Here is a 14879-nt window from a genome sequence, read left to right as displayed (position 1 = left end):
CAGATGTCTGCTGTTGAAAAAGTTATGATACAAATATCATAGCTCCTATCTAATAATACAAGAATGTTTCTCTTAAATGAAGGAAACTACACCAATTTCCCAAAGGAGGGTCACTCAAGAATTTACATAAATCAGGGCTGGGGAAATGGCTCAGTGGGTAAGAGTGCTTGCTCTACAAGCATGAGGACCCGGGTTCAAGTCCCCAGCACCCACAGAAAAGACTGGGTACGGCAGTGTGTGCTTGTAAACCTAGCACTGGGAGCCAGATCCTGGTAGATCCCAAGTAGCTAGGCTAGCTAAAGCGGCCAGCCTCTAGTTCAGCACAAGATTCTATCTCAACAGTAAGGCACAGAGCAATAGAGAAAAACAGTCCACATTCTGCTCTGGCCTCTACATGCCCACAGAGGACACACACACACACACACACACACACACACACACACACACACACAGAGGTAGGGAGGGGAGAGGAAGAATTTATAGAAATCATGCAAGTGGTTATACACAAACTTTTTCTGTTACATAAGGAAGATTGTTCAGAAAAACATGAATTCATGATGAAAAGTTATGTTCTTCACAATGATTAGTCTGTTGCTACAAAGTTAAGAGTAAAATGTACTGATTATCTCTGCTTGAAACACTCCGGGCAGCTTCTGCCAAGCACCAGGCTGAGACTAAGAGGATGAAAACAGGGAAGGCACAGTTCCTGCACTCCACCAATCCATGGACGGCTAGTCTCATCCCACACAATGTGCTTACCATCATAAATGATGGAAATAGCTTTTCATTGATCTGAAAACATGTGATTAGGTTCTGAAAAGAAGTTTTGGAAGCAGGAGACAGAAAAAAGGATGGTACCTAAAGGTAAAAATGAAACAAAATAAAAACCTACAATAAGGTGTGGTGGAGCATCCTTTAATCCCCGCACTCAGGAGGCAGAGGCAGATGGATTGCTGAGTTCGAGGCCAGCCTGGTCTACAGTGTGAGTTCCAGGGCAGACTCTGTCTCGGAAAAACAAAATAAAGTAACAATAACACCAACCCCCCGTCCCCCCAAAAAAAACCATCAAAAACAAACAAAAAATGGAGATGAGAATTCTTTTCTTTAAGGTTTTTTATTTTTATTTTTTTATTTTTTCTTTTTTATTTTTTTGGTTTTTCGAGACAGGGTTTCTCTGTGTAGCTTTGTGCCTTTTCCTGGAACTCACTTGGTAGCCCAGGCCGGCCTCGAACTCACAGAGATCAGCCTGGCTCTGCCTCCCGAGTGCTGGGATTAAAGGCGTGCGCCACCACCGCCCGGCTAGGTTTTTTATTTTTAAATTTTATTAGAGTTTAAAAGAAAAATCCTAGGGCAGGCAACATGTAAATCTCAGTGGCTACTTAGGGGAAAAGAATGGAGAAGGAAAAAAATACCCATGCCATTTGAGTTACACAGTGGGAAGGGGGACTTTGAGAAAGAGTAAGAAAACCTGAAGCACCAGAAAAAGCATACTTAGGCTCTGGCCAACGTCAGAAAAAAGAAGAGCTGAACCTTTCAGAGAGGTGGGCAGACCCAACAGAACCTCATGGCAGCTTGTAGAGAATGCTAAAATAAAATGTTTACATACATACATGTATACATACACACATATATATAACATATATATACAGGTGTACATAATTTCACCTAGTACCAGGGAGGAGAATGGAGGTATGGGAATAGACAGATATTATCTGCCCCAAGACTACTAAGACAGCAAGGGCTCAACCAATAGCACAAATGTTCTTAGTTTCCTCGAACCAGTGAGGCTGCCTTTAAAATTTGGAGCTTGTACTTAAAAGGATGTAACAGAATATATAGGTAAGAACATGACGCAAGGACGCAACTGGAAATAGGTTTTTTAACGTAAAACTCACACTAAACTCACAAAAAGTTGCATGACATTCCTATTACTGTGAAGGCCAGGGTACAATTCCCTCTAGAGAGTAGATAATCAAGAGTTTTCAGTGCTTAAAAGGACAGAGGAGAAAGAAACCAGAAATAACTTTACACAGTTAAAGTGGTTTTATATAAATTATGCTGATTTCTGAAAAAGACCAAGTAGCGTGTAAGAACGCATGCTCTCAGCCAGGCCTGCAATTCTAGCACTCAGGAGGCGGAGGCAGGAGGATTGTGAGGCTTTTGTTTGGTTGTTTGGTTTGTTTTTGGAGACAGGGTTTCTCTAAGTAATAGTTCTGGCTGTGCTGGAATTTGCTTTGTAGACCAGGCTGGCTTTGAACTCACAGAGATCTGCCTACCTTTGCAACCCCAAGTGCTGGGATTAAAGGCGTGTGCCACTATCACCTGAGGGATTGTGAGTTTTTAAAGGCCAGCATGGGTTATATGGGTTATACAGCAAGACTCTGTTACATATGTGAGCTCAAGTTTTGGCCCTTCCTGTCCAACAAACCTTGTCATACATCTGCTTGCTTTGATACCAATTATTAGGCATTTGCAACCTTTTATTTGAGGTTACAAATAACTATTTACCTTTTATTTTTTGAAAGCCTGGGCTAGTTTGAATTCAGCATGCAGCTCAGGCTGGCCTGGACTCAGAGAGAGATCCTCCTTCATGTGCCTCCTGAATGCTGGGTTAGTAGTTTAAGATATGAAGTTCAGCAACTTCCTATGCAGTATACACAGAGCTACCTTACCATTTATGGAAACACACTTCAGCTTATCCTTGGTTCTCACACATTATGGTATAAACATCAGTGGCTAAATCTACTAACGTTTTGTGGATGCTGGAAGGGAGTGGTCCAAGATCCAACACAAGGGGTTCTTTTAAGGAAAGGCATCATCCCCACAGAAATGCTAATTCCAAATTGCTTCCTCATAAAGGTCAGAGCCCATGACCATGCTCAATGTCACCAGAGCAGAAAAAATTTCACTGGCTTCTCTTACACTCCAGTCTTTACACATCATCAGTATGGAAAGCAAAATGGGACACAAGATACAAACAGCTTCAGTCTAACCAGAAACATTAAATTGAGGAAGGCACACTGGAGCAAGGTAGACAGTCTGGTACTAAAAATAACTTGTAATGATCTCAGAATGTCAAAGTAAGTTTAAGTCCCACAAAATAGAGCCCTGAAGGAGGAAGAACAGGTCCTGTAAAAATGAGAGTTTAACAAAACAACAGATAGAAAGTTATTAAGCATCATTTACAAGAAACAATACTGAGGGGCAGGAGACATAGGAAACATGTTTGGTTCTCAGTGTCCACATGGCCGCTCACAGCCACCTATAACTCCAGTTCCAGCAAATTTGGTTTCCAAGGGTTCCTGCAAGCAATACGGTGCACATAAACTCATGCAAGTAAACACCTATGGCATAAATAATAAATAAATCTTCAAAAAGACAAAAGAACAACGTTAAAAGTACCTGTGAAGAAGGCAGTTTGTTGGGTCTCAAATCTTAGACTTCATTCTATGTAAAATTATTTTCCTAAGGCTTGCATATGTGTAGAGTAATTAATTCCTTAATGTAGATTTTTTTTTATTTAGTGTAATTTCAAAGCGATTAGAAGATACCCCATACATGCGGGTGTTTTTAAAACCTAAGTTTGAAGTGAGAAAGGAAAATTTTAATTTTTTTTCTATTTCTGAATTGAAGTCAAGTGCATTTTGGGTCAATGTCTGCCAAAAGAGCTATTTCCTTAAATAATTCAGAAAACGATGTCCATTATAAATTTCTTAGGAAGAATATGGAGGTTATTTTTTTTGGGGGGGGGGGTGTTTTTTAAATAATTTCACTAAGCTGTCCAGACACAGTTTAGCATTGAACTCCTGGCTCATGTGAACCTCCTGCCTCAGCCTCCTAAGTAGCTGTGACTATAGGCAAAATGCTACCAGCCTAGTGAGACAGACACATTTTTAAGTTTTCAATTATTTTAACCAAAAGACTTTTCCTTTCTTTCCTTTATTTATTGTTTTTTGTTTGTTTGTTTGTTTGTTTTGGATACAGGGTCTCACTAGGTAGCTTTGGGTATTCTGGAACTCAGGCTGGCCTCGAACTCATAGAGATCTTCCTGCCTCTGCCTCCCAAGCACCAGAATTAAAGATGTGTAACACCACGCCCGACTAGAGACTTTTTCTTAACAAAAAGCTATAATGTATAATGATCAGGTGTGATGCAGGTGGGAAAAGCCATGAAATGTTACACAGAGGATCACTCATGAAATATACAAATAAAAAAAACTACAGCAGTCATTTTTAAAGAATTTGTGAAATGGCCATATTTCAGCTTACAGCCATGGCATATACATGTACAAAGTATAAACTCCTTCAGATTCATTCAGTACTACAAATGCATAGCTTCTTTCTTAGAAATAGGAGCTACCCATGACATATTTACATAGGAAAGAAGCTGTGACTACTGATTATTTGGGTGATAAGGCTAAACAATTACACTTCAAACAGCTTTGTTTTGTCTCTAAAGAAAAGAGGCTTTATGTGTTCCACTTGCCAAGGACCACAGTTTCAAGACAGTACCCCCAGCTACGGCTTCTGTGCAGGAAACCAAAGGCCTCCTACAGCACAAGCACAGTACATGGACATCACAGTCAGACAGACCTGGGTACAAGTCCCAGCTCTGCTATATTCACTGGCACCCATGCTAATGAACCTGACCGTGACACACTTTACAAAAGGCAACACAGTAACAATTCTTACTTCCGAGTAACTAACTCCAAAAAAGAGTCAGAATCCACATTTCTAGGATGTGGCCCAAGCTGTGACTTCTTAAAAGCTCCCTTGGTGATTTTGATGGCAGCCAAGTCTGGAAATCACTATTAGTACCTGGCACAAAACCTGGCACCTACTGAATGAATTATAGGACAGACTAAAATACTAAATGGTGATTCTTGTGAGGCCAAATATGTCAATATTCCTTCCAGAAAAATAAACAGATTATTTTTGAATGCTTGGAGATGACAGCCAAAAGAGCCATTAGAAAGCAGTCATACCTACAAAATTGTGGGGGTTGAGGAGCACTCCAATCTGCATGTATAAAAATTTCACAATGAAATACTTTTATTAGTGAAAAACAATAAAAATAGCTCTGTATAGTATTTTCTATCAGACCTACCCTGTGAAGCATCATAAAAAAGTAAATGGTATCCTGCTTATGGGTACTATCATCCAGAGTCTGAGAAGACTGGAGATTATATAAAGGCAATACACTTTTAATACCTATAAACTTCAACGTTAGCTTTTCACCATTAGCACATGAAGTCAATTTTAAGACCAAACATAAACAAAAACCAAGAACAAAGCCCTGGTCACTTAAGCATACACAACTATTCTATCTGTGACCGGGGCAGCCCTCAATTGAGTCAAAGAGAATTCTTATCACTGAATATCAGTGCTCAGTATATTTTTCTCACCATCTTAATGACAACAACTTAAACCATTAACCATTTTATACCTTTTTGCTGCAAAATGATGATTATAGACAATATAGCATTTGCAAATACGTATCTTTGAAGTGAGGCACTTTTTATAACATTTGTATATTTAAAATTTTCAAAATTCCTTAAGGGGAAAAAAAACCCAACAAGCTCAGCAGAGCTTAGTAAATTTCATGTGAAATCAGTGAGGCTATGGTGCTCACTGTCTCACCGTCAGTAAGAAACATACCAGTTCGCCACAGACATGAGGTTTTGTCCAGCTGGTCTAACTCTTTCTAACAAATGGTCCAGGAATTAGTGATTCATCTCTTCAAATATTTGCTTGCATTTAGTTATTAAGCACATGATAGAAGGGACTTCCTTTTCCAGTGCTGTCAAGAATGGAGAAGCTGGGTAAGTGGTCATAAGGACAGAAAACAAGTCACTATGTCCAGAATGCCAACTAATGTGATCTTTACCTCATTGTTCCAAAACAGTGTTACAAGACACAGGATGTTTTCTAGCCCTTCACCCTCAAGGCTAAACCAAACAGCATGAAAGGCCATATTATGTACTGCTTCAGTGATTTTCTCTCATTAAGAAATGTTTTTAGACTTTCTCTCAATATAGTGTCTCAAGCAATGGCTTCTGGCAACATCTTTTATTGTCCTCAACGAACATGAGCACTTTCAAGCATATAGCAATGGTGAACTAATTCACTGCAAATAGTATCTATATACGTACCACTTAGTTTGCCACTAACATTTTGTATTTGCTTTATCACAAATTTGTCCATCACTATATCCAACATCAAGCCATCTACATTTAAAAAAAAAAAAAACATTTCAAAGTAAACTGCGTGCTTTAGAATGCCCCAATAATTCAGCATACCTATCCCTAGTTAGACTTTAATGTTTTTAGAAGCTAAATTTACATGTATCATGCAAACCTTAAGTATTTAAATGCTGAGTTTTGCTGAACACATATATCTTTGTCTTCAAACCCTATCAAGATAGGGTACATTTCCAGCATGACACTTGCCGTAACCACAGAGGAAGAAAAGAAAAATATAGGATATATTACATAGAAATAGTGTTTTTCGAAAATACTTTGTAGGATATGCAAAGAGCATAGTTTCTTCAATTACTGAAGTTAGATGGAGGAAAACAAAGTAACAAGACTGATTATTTAGTATTGCAATAAGATAAATGAAGATGTATTTTGAGAGCTCATGCTAGTTGAAATAGAAAGTACCTAAAGTTTTTATTTGTTTTTTATTGTTTTATTTTATGTGTTTGGGTGTTTTGCCTGCATGTGTCTGTGCCAGAGGAGGCCAGAAGGAGTCAGATCTCTCAGAACTGGAGTTCCAGATGACTGTGAGTCACTATGTGGGTGCTGGGAATTGTACCCATGTCCTCTGAAAGAGCAGCCAATGCTCTTAATCACTGAGCTATCTCTCCAGATCTCCTAAAGAATTTTTTAAAATTACTTAAAGTATTTAAGTTCTAAAGCATTTGCTATTTTGTTGGAGGAGAAAAGGGAAATTCATAAATAGTCCTCCATCTCCATGGGTCCTGCACCCATAGGTCCTACTAACTACAGATAAAAGATACTTGAAAAAAACAATGATTGAACTTCCTTTCTGTTGTTGTGATAAAAAAAAAAACCCAACTGGGGGAGAAAAGATTTCTTTCAGCTCACAGTTCCAGGCTGGAGTCCTTCATAGTAAGGACGTCATAGAGACAGGCGCTTGAGGGAACTGGTCTATCACATCAATAACCAGGAACACGGAGCAATGAATGCATGAATCCACTCACTTTCTCCTAAGTCTAGGGAATGGTGCCACCCACTTTTAGGCTGGGTCTTTCCACATAAATTAACATAATAAAATCACTACCCTACAGCCATGCCCATTGGCCTACTTGATCTGGACAACCCCTCATTGACACTGGTGTGGTTCTGGGTTGTGTCAAATTGACAGTTAAAACTTAACAATCAAATGTGCTAAACATGTACAGGTTGCTCCTGGGCTATTATTTCCTAAACAATAAGTGATTAACAACTATTTATACAGCAGTTATATTTTATTAGGTATTGTAAGTACTGTGGAAATGGCTTAAAAGTACAGAGGAAGATGCATGTAGATTATATGCAAACATCATGCCATCTTATATAAGGGAGTTAAGCATCTATAAATTTTGGTACTGTAGGAGACCTGGGAATTTCACTTTACACCCAAAGGGAAAGGCAGCCTTGATAAGGTATTTTATATGACATTCAAGTGTCCAAACTATGTCAGCAGTAATGCTGACGAGCATTTGAGGTTTAGGTTACACACAGGGGACTATTATCCCACAGATTGTAATCTTCAAGTGGCTGGGATAAGCACAAGATGATTCTCCTCTTGTGTGCTGAGGTTGATGTAAGAAAGGACATCTTTGGAGAAAATCAGGTCATCTCTCTGGTTAAACTGAAGGAGTACCTGAGAAAATTTTCACCTAAAATACTGAACGCTTCTAATCCAACGGCAGTAAGATTTGGTGTCAAGAACTTACATAAGAAGGTGAGACTATGGCAGAAGGAATGACAGACACAATCCCGACCTACCCATCACAAAGAAGAAAAGACAAAACCTTTTAGCATTCAAAACCATAGGTTAAAAAATAAAACTGGCTGGGTATAGTGGTGCATGCCTTTAATCCCAGCACTCGGCAGAGGAGGCAGAGGCAGGCGGATCTCTGAGTTCGAGGTCCAGTCTGGTCTATAGAGCGAGTTTCAGGACAGTCAGGGCTACAAAGAGAAACCCTGTCTGGAAAAATCAAAATCAAAACAAAACAAACAACAACAACAACACACTGTGGCTGGGAAGTGGCTCAACAGGTCAAGGCTTACTGTGTGAGTGTGAGGACTGCAGTTCCGATCCTGAAGACCCACACAAATGCTGGGCAGGCACAACAGACAACCACAATCAATCTCAGCACTTGTGAGGCAGACGGAATCCCCACAGCAAACTGGCCAGCTAGACTAGCTGAACAGATGCACTCTGGGCTCAGCCAGAGACCCTGCCTTAAGTAATTGAGTAAGACAATGTCAACCTCTGGTTTCTACATCCATGTGCAAATACACATGACCAGACACACGGGAACACATAATACACACATGCACGCACACTACACACATACACAGGCAAAAACCATTTAAGTAAATAATAAAAATAAAATTTAGGCCTTGGCTAGAGCAAGGAATTTTCAGAAGTAAATAACAGAAAAAACAAACAGTAAATATCCTTAGAATAAGTCTTAAGAATGAAAAAATATCTGCCTTCTATGCAAAAAGGAAATTCCAAGTAAGAACTGAAGTAAGTGTTAATGATGGCTGCAGAAGAGGGGAGAAAAACAAACTTAAACTTCTTGATTACTTGAAGGTTTCACCCCAGAAGACCCAAATAACAGAAAGCATGTTGCTACATTATCCAAATACACCTAAGTTTGAAGGAAAACTTTTTTCTTTTTTTTTTTTTTTTTTTTTTAAAGATTTATTTATTTATTACATATACAGTGTTCTGTCTGCACGAATCCCTGCAGGCCAGAAGAGGGCACCAGATCTCATTACAGATGGTTGTGAGCCACCATGTGGTTGCTGGGAATTGAACTCAGGACCTTTGGAAGAACAAGCAGTGTTCTTAACCTCTGAGCCATCTCTCCAGCCCCGAAAACTTTTTTCTATTGAAAAAATTCTATGCTATTAAGAAAAGTAAACAATGTACAAGTGGCACAAATGGCAAAAAATCCCTTACTAATACCTGTTTAAAATGCTGTCTAAAACACCTGATTGTACACACAGTTGTATGCCCATCAGATCCAATAGGTGGTCATAAATACCTAGGTGAATTTATTCTAAAATCTGCAAAACCAGAAAGTGTTAAAATATTTCAAAAACAGAAAATTTTACAAAGTGTTTAAAGCTTTAAAAATTGTGATATCACCATTCAATAAATATGTACCAGGTACTGAACAAAGATGAAAAATGTCTGTGTACTCTTGGCAGAGGGAGCTGGGGATGGGGATGAAGGACAGCAATAGACAACACACTTAACTCCCTACCAAGGCCTATGGGTAAAACAGGAGAGCCACAAGAAGGAGACTGTTGGCCACACCACTTTCTAGTTGAAAAGGAACTTGACCACTCTGAAGTATCTCTGAATGGGCCAGTTCTTAGCAGACTATAAATCAGCACTAGCAACTGCATTGCAACATGCTCTCCGATTATCACAGCGCGGACCAGTGAGATGGCTCAGTGGGTAAAGATTCCCGCTTTCCCACACAAGCCTGGCCACCTGAGTCCAACCCCTAGAATCCATGGAAAGGGAAAAGAGAAAACAAAGTCCTTCTCTCATCTCCACACACTGAGAACAAAAATAAATTTTTAAAAATTCAGAAATTTAAAACCACACAGTGAAAGGTTAACAGAGAGTTTGAAAATTAAATTGATAAAGCTAAGGCTAAACAGTAAGTTTAATGAAAACAACAACAAAGATCAGAAATCCAATGGAAAACCAAATTATTTTGAGACAATATGGATGTTGTACCCCAACTTAAACCCTTTCTGAATGCTGTAGGAATCCACACTCTGTACCCGGTAAGTGAGAAGTTTTGCATTGGTGCCAAGTGTCCCAGGACAGACCACCTGAGGAAAAAAGGGACTAGAGACTACAATAAATTCTTTTGGAAAAAAAAAATCTTGTGTGTTCAAGTTCACAGGTGAATCAAGGCACATGTGCCACAGAATATCTGTGGAGGTCAGGACAACCTCAGGCATTGGTCCTTGCCTCCTATCTTGACTGAGGCAGTCTCTTGTTTTGCCATGTACACCAGGTTTGCCAGCTTCTGGAAATCCTATCAATTCTGCCTCCCATCTCCATGTAAGAGCACTGGGATTATAGATTCACCCCACTGCTCATGGCTATACATGGGTTACGGAGATTTGAACTCAGGTCCTCAAGCTTCTGTGGCAAACGCCTTTGCCCACTGAATCTCCCCAGTCCAATTGCAGTAAATTCTAATTGCTTTAGTCTGAGGTAACAAATATCTTAGCAAGTCTTAAAAATTGACTTCAAAAGTTATTAATATGTAATTCACAGGCATCTGTAACTATGAGCAATGATGAAGCAATAAGAACTGAATAAAGGAGCTGTATTTCCCATGAGGAAGGGTGGAGCAGGAGTCATATTTTGAGAATACTGCATTCAGGGAACAAAGGAGAGGAAACTTAATTCTTTAGGAGGTAGAAGTAAGAAAAAACCAACTCTGAAACATAAACTACAGAGTAATAATACACTTGCTGAGTAAGAAATTTCAAACCTTCCAATTGAAGTGCACAGGACCCATGAAATTATGCCCGGATACTGTAATTTCAGGCAGGAGAACAGCTGCATGCAGAGGCCATTCCTTACCAAGTTCTGGGAGTACATCAACTTCTTGCTATTTAAGTCTTTTCTAGTTCTCAAAGCTCAGACAAAAAAGGCAGGTAAGCAGGGTTTGGACGGCTGGCTCAGTGGCAGAGCACGCACAGCTCTTGCAGAAGACCTAGCACCCACGTTGCATGGGTCACCGGTGCCTGTAACTCCAGCTCCAGGAAGAAAATATTCATTCTTTTGCCCCACTACAAGTTGTAAAAGTTTCCTAAGGGCTGTGGCCTAGGTTTTGGCATTCACTACTTCCTGACTATTCAGTTTTTCAATTTTTAAATTTGAATACCAGAAAAAAATATTCATCCCACTCAATGGCAAATGCCTTGAAAATGCCAAAAGCTAGGAGGAGGAGGAGGAGAAAGAGGAGGAAGAAGAGGAAGGAGGAGGATAAGGAGGAGGAAGAAAAAGAAAATAAAAAACCAACTAAATAAACCAAGCAACGGTTGAAATTGATCACTGGTTCAGTTGGTCACTGATGGTGCCTGCTTACTTCCCCTTACACTTAGAATCTAATGATGAATATTAAGTTTTACTTTACAAGGATCTGACCCTAAAATACAGAAAAATTCCCATTTAGTGTTTTGTAATAGAGATCACCATCTTCAGGAATTCCTAATAGGGCTGGAGAGATGGCTCAGTGGTTAAGAGCACCCAAGTTCTGTTCCTAGCACAAACCGGATCACAATTGCCTAGACCTCCAGCTCCAGAGGCACCTGCACACATGTACCATATTTCTCTTCCACATACACATAATTAAAAATAATAAAAATAAAATCCCTTTAAAATTTGCTTAGCAAGAAAATTTTTTAAAAAGAATTCCTCATAGTTTTTTTTTTAAAGCTATACAGATTTTAGAGTACTAAAGAAAGTTGTATTTTAAAACCTTCAAGGTGATTCTCCATCATAAAACACGACTTCACTGGATATGGTGGCACACACCTTTCATCCCAGCACTCTGGAGGCAGAGGCAGGTGATCTCTGTGAGTTCCAGGCCAGCCAGGGTTACATAAGGAGACCTTGTCTTTAAAAAAAAAAAAAAAAAAAACAAGCCAGGTATGGTACACACCCGCAGTCCTACCACCCTAAAGCCGGAGGTAAGAGGACCATTGATTCCAGGTCAGTTTAGGATACATGTTAAGACCCTCCCTCAAAAAAAAAAAAATTACTTTATTGTTAGAAAAAAAATTATATAATCCTCAAATACTAATTTAATCTCGTGAATTTAAACAGATTGTTTAAATACACTTCAGAAACACAGTTACCGTTACTAAACTTGCTAACCACACTTCAGAGCTGAGAGAACTGTTTCTTCTCTGCTCAGTACAGAAAAACACACTATTATATACAATGCTAAGCTTTTAGTTTCCCTTGATACTTACTAAAAAAAGTTATTTAGCTGACAAAGCATAAAAAAATCTACATAGGCCATGGTGGAATACTTTTATATAATCAATAGCTTAAAAATATTGAGTCTAGAAAAAAAATGAAGGTCTTGTAAAAATAGCAAAAAGCAGAATTAACAAAGATATTAAGCAGAAGCCCTGGGCACTATGTATCCTGGGAAATCAAGACCCTCGCAAAATCACCACAATAAATAAAATAACAAAACAACAATCATGAAATGCAAGATTGAAAAACAGGAAATTTAGGTCAACTTTTTAAAAAAGCCTATTTTAAAAAGACAACAACAAAAACCACAAGAAAATCACTAAAATTTTGGGACACCAGCCCTAACAAAGCAGCGCTAACAAGTACCACTAAGCAAAGGTTAGTGAAGTGTCTGTCACACACTGACACAGCTTCTCATATTACTGTAACCTCATAATAACCGGGATCTACAAAGCAAGTTATCACCCCCCAAGAAATGCAAACTCTACAGAAAATGGAAAACTGAAAGAAGTGCCTTGTAATCTCTACTCTGGGGGTACCACAAGGCAGAATTCATGGAAGGAAAAATGCAGGCCTATTTACAGATTACAATTGAGGGAGGCAGCATAGCGTTCACTACGTATAGCCATCCAAAGGCCAGGAATACATACAAGAAGTAGGCCTACAATATTGAGAACAAATTTCTCGGAGAAAAACTTCCTGAAGGAAGTGCTAACTCCTACCAGCACCATCAGAAGTCGAAAGTAAATGAAAACTCTGCAAACAAAATCTGGAAACCTCTTCATGTCAAGGAAGCAGGGTTTAAGAGTGTAACATCACCTAAGAAGCTGGAACCTTTGAAGCACTCAGTAAGGTGTGGTTCTCAGAGCTATAGGTGATCAACACCTGTATTTATGCTAATCTCTTACATCAACTGTTTTACAGGTTAGAAAACCCTTTATTTCTCAACACCAATCCATTACACTACCTTATTTTCACACAGCGTTGATTATTGAGGCTGTTAAGTCACTTCAACCAAGGACAAGCAGATGGTAAGTGAGGGGCCTGGGAGACTGCAGGACGCTACTCAGGCCATAACAGACACTGCCAACTTTTAAAAGTTCAAAGTACAACACTCCAGGGGACGCAGCCTCACTCAGACATCTACACAAGACAGAGTCTGAGCGTTTTCAGCCCAGCAGCTCTACCTAGGTCTCCTGTAAGAACAGGGAAAGCGAGGCAGACAGCAGGCAGGAAGTAATGCCAAATTTGGAGGTTCGCAGGGGGTGCTGGTGGGACGACTCCCGCGTCCCCCTCTGGCGCTGAGCCCAGAGGCAGCAGAATCCTTGTCTAGGACACCTGGTCAGTCTCCAGAGAGAGGGAAGAACCCTGGCTATTCCCGTTTCCGCTTACTATCCCGAACTCAGGTTTTCCAATGCAAAGAGCTGCCCAGAAATCTTCCCTCCCCAGGGTTTTACCCAATTTTTAGCTCAGGCCTCGAGAGAGTAGGAGAATCCGCTAGGTCTGGCTCCCGCCTCCAGCCTCTCTTTACCGCGCAGAACTCTCCACAGCCTCTCTCCACCATGTAGAACTCTCCACCCCAAGGCACCACCAGATCTCCCCAGGGGGAAGTCTGCTTGCCACCGAAACGCAAACTCCCTAAAAGGAGCCCCCGGGGGCCCACGGCGTGCGCCCCTCGACCCCTTCTGCTCCGAGCAGCCTGGACGAGCGTTCCTCCACACCGGGAGCCTCGCCAGGGGGTACCTGCCTCTCACCTGGGCCCAGTTAGCCGCAGTCTCCTCGGAAGGGTGACCCCAGGACCTCCTCCAGCCAAGATCCCCCAAAGGGGAACACCCTCTTCCAGGAACCGCTTCAGGCGCCTCCAGCGCGGGCCTCGGAGGAGAACGTTCCGGCTGCTTCCCAGGCTCTGCCCAGCGCCACCTTCTCCCAGAGCCCTGCCCGGAGCCGGCCGCGGCCCCAGTCCGGTCTCTCCGACCCGGGCTCTAGCGGCTGTTCCCTTCCCTCACAGCCGTCCCTAGCCCGTAGGCTCCCTCCCGGGCCACGTCCCCGAGGGGCTTCCCAGAGCAGCGAGGCTGGGCTGTGGCACTGACTTTCACTAGCTCCCGGGCCCACCGGAGGGAGGGGACAGCGGCAGCGGCGCGACTCCTTTGTGACAGGTCCAAGAGAGCGGTAAAGATGGACGCGGGGACACGGCACTGCCATTACGCGCAGGGCCCACCCCCGCTTCGCACCGCCCGGGCCCTCCCTCGGTCCCCTAGGAAACGCCCCTTCCTCGGTGGCCATCCCTCTCCCCGGCAGCCAATCAGCGTTCAAGGGCCGCGTCACGTGACCCCGCGGTTCGGCCCGCCACCCTGGAACGAACTGGCTAATCCCCTTGCCGAAGGGCGGATGGCCCAATCAAATCTCTCCATCCGGGGTTGGAGCACCGGATTTCCACGAGGCGCTCGGGGAGGGAGCGAGCTGTTGATTGGGCTCTGCCGCCGGAAGCGGGGTGGGAATTTGTTGTGGCGGTGAGGTACAGGAAGCCCCGAAGGGTCAAAAGGAATACAAAAGCAAAGTCTGATCGCTTGCGTTAAGCCGTTGTCCTCTCTGTCTTTCTTGGCTATTTTTTTT

At 41.5% G+C, this 14879-nt stretch overlaps 2 protein-coding genes across 5 annotated transcripts in view; one reads left to right on the top strand and one right to left on the bottom strand.

The window, feature by feature from the left end:
- The window catches only part of Rspry1 (ring finger and SPRY domain containing 1), a 58238-nt gene extending 43714 nt beyond the window's left edge, over positions 1 to 14524 (bottom strand). For 2 of the 3 annotated variants that reach the window (XM_059264574.1, XM_059264577.1), the window contains exon 1: positions 14021 to 14524. The gene's annotated coding sequence lies outside the window, so the exon portion shown is untranslated. Of the gene's footprint in view, positions 1 to 5657; positions 5800 to 14020 lie in introns of all 3 variants that reach the window. The other variant, XM_059264576.1, reaches the window with a different exon arrangement.
- Positions 14464 to 14879, top strand: part of Psme3ip1 (proteasome activator subunit 3 interacting protein 1) — a 32047-nt gene continuing 31631 nt past the window's right edge. Inside the window, exon 1 of one of the 2 annotated variants that reach the window (XM_059264580.1) lies at positions 14464 to 14781. The gene's annotated coding sequence lies outside the window, so the exon portion shown is untranslated. The remainder of the gene's footprint in view (positions 14782 to 14879) is intronic. The other variant, XM_059264578.1, reaches the window with a different exon arrangement.

This window comes from Peromyscus eremicus, chromosome 5, assembly GCF_949786415.1.
Source record: "Peromyscus eremicus chromosome 5, PerEre_H2_v1, whole genome shotgun sequence".
Taxonomy (NCBI): Eukaryota; Metazoa; Chordata; class Mammalia; order Rodentia; family Cricetidae; genus Peromyscus; species Peromyscus eremicus.
The sequence above is the reverse complement of the archived record's forward strand: the minus strand, read 5'-3'. Positions and strand labels throughout refer to the sequence as shown.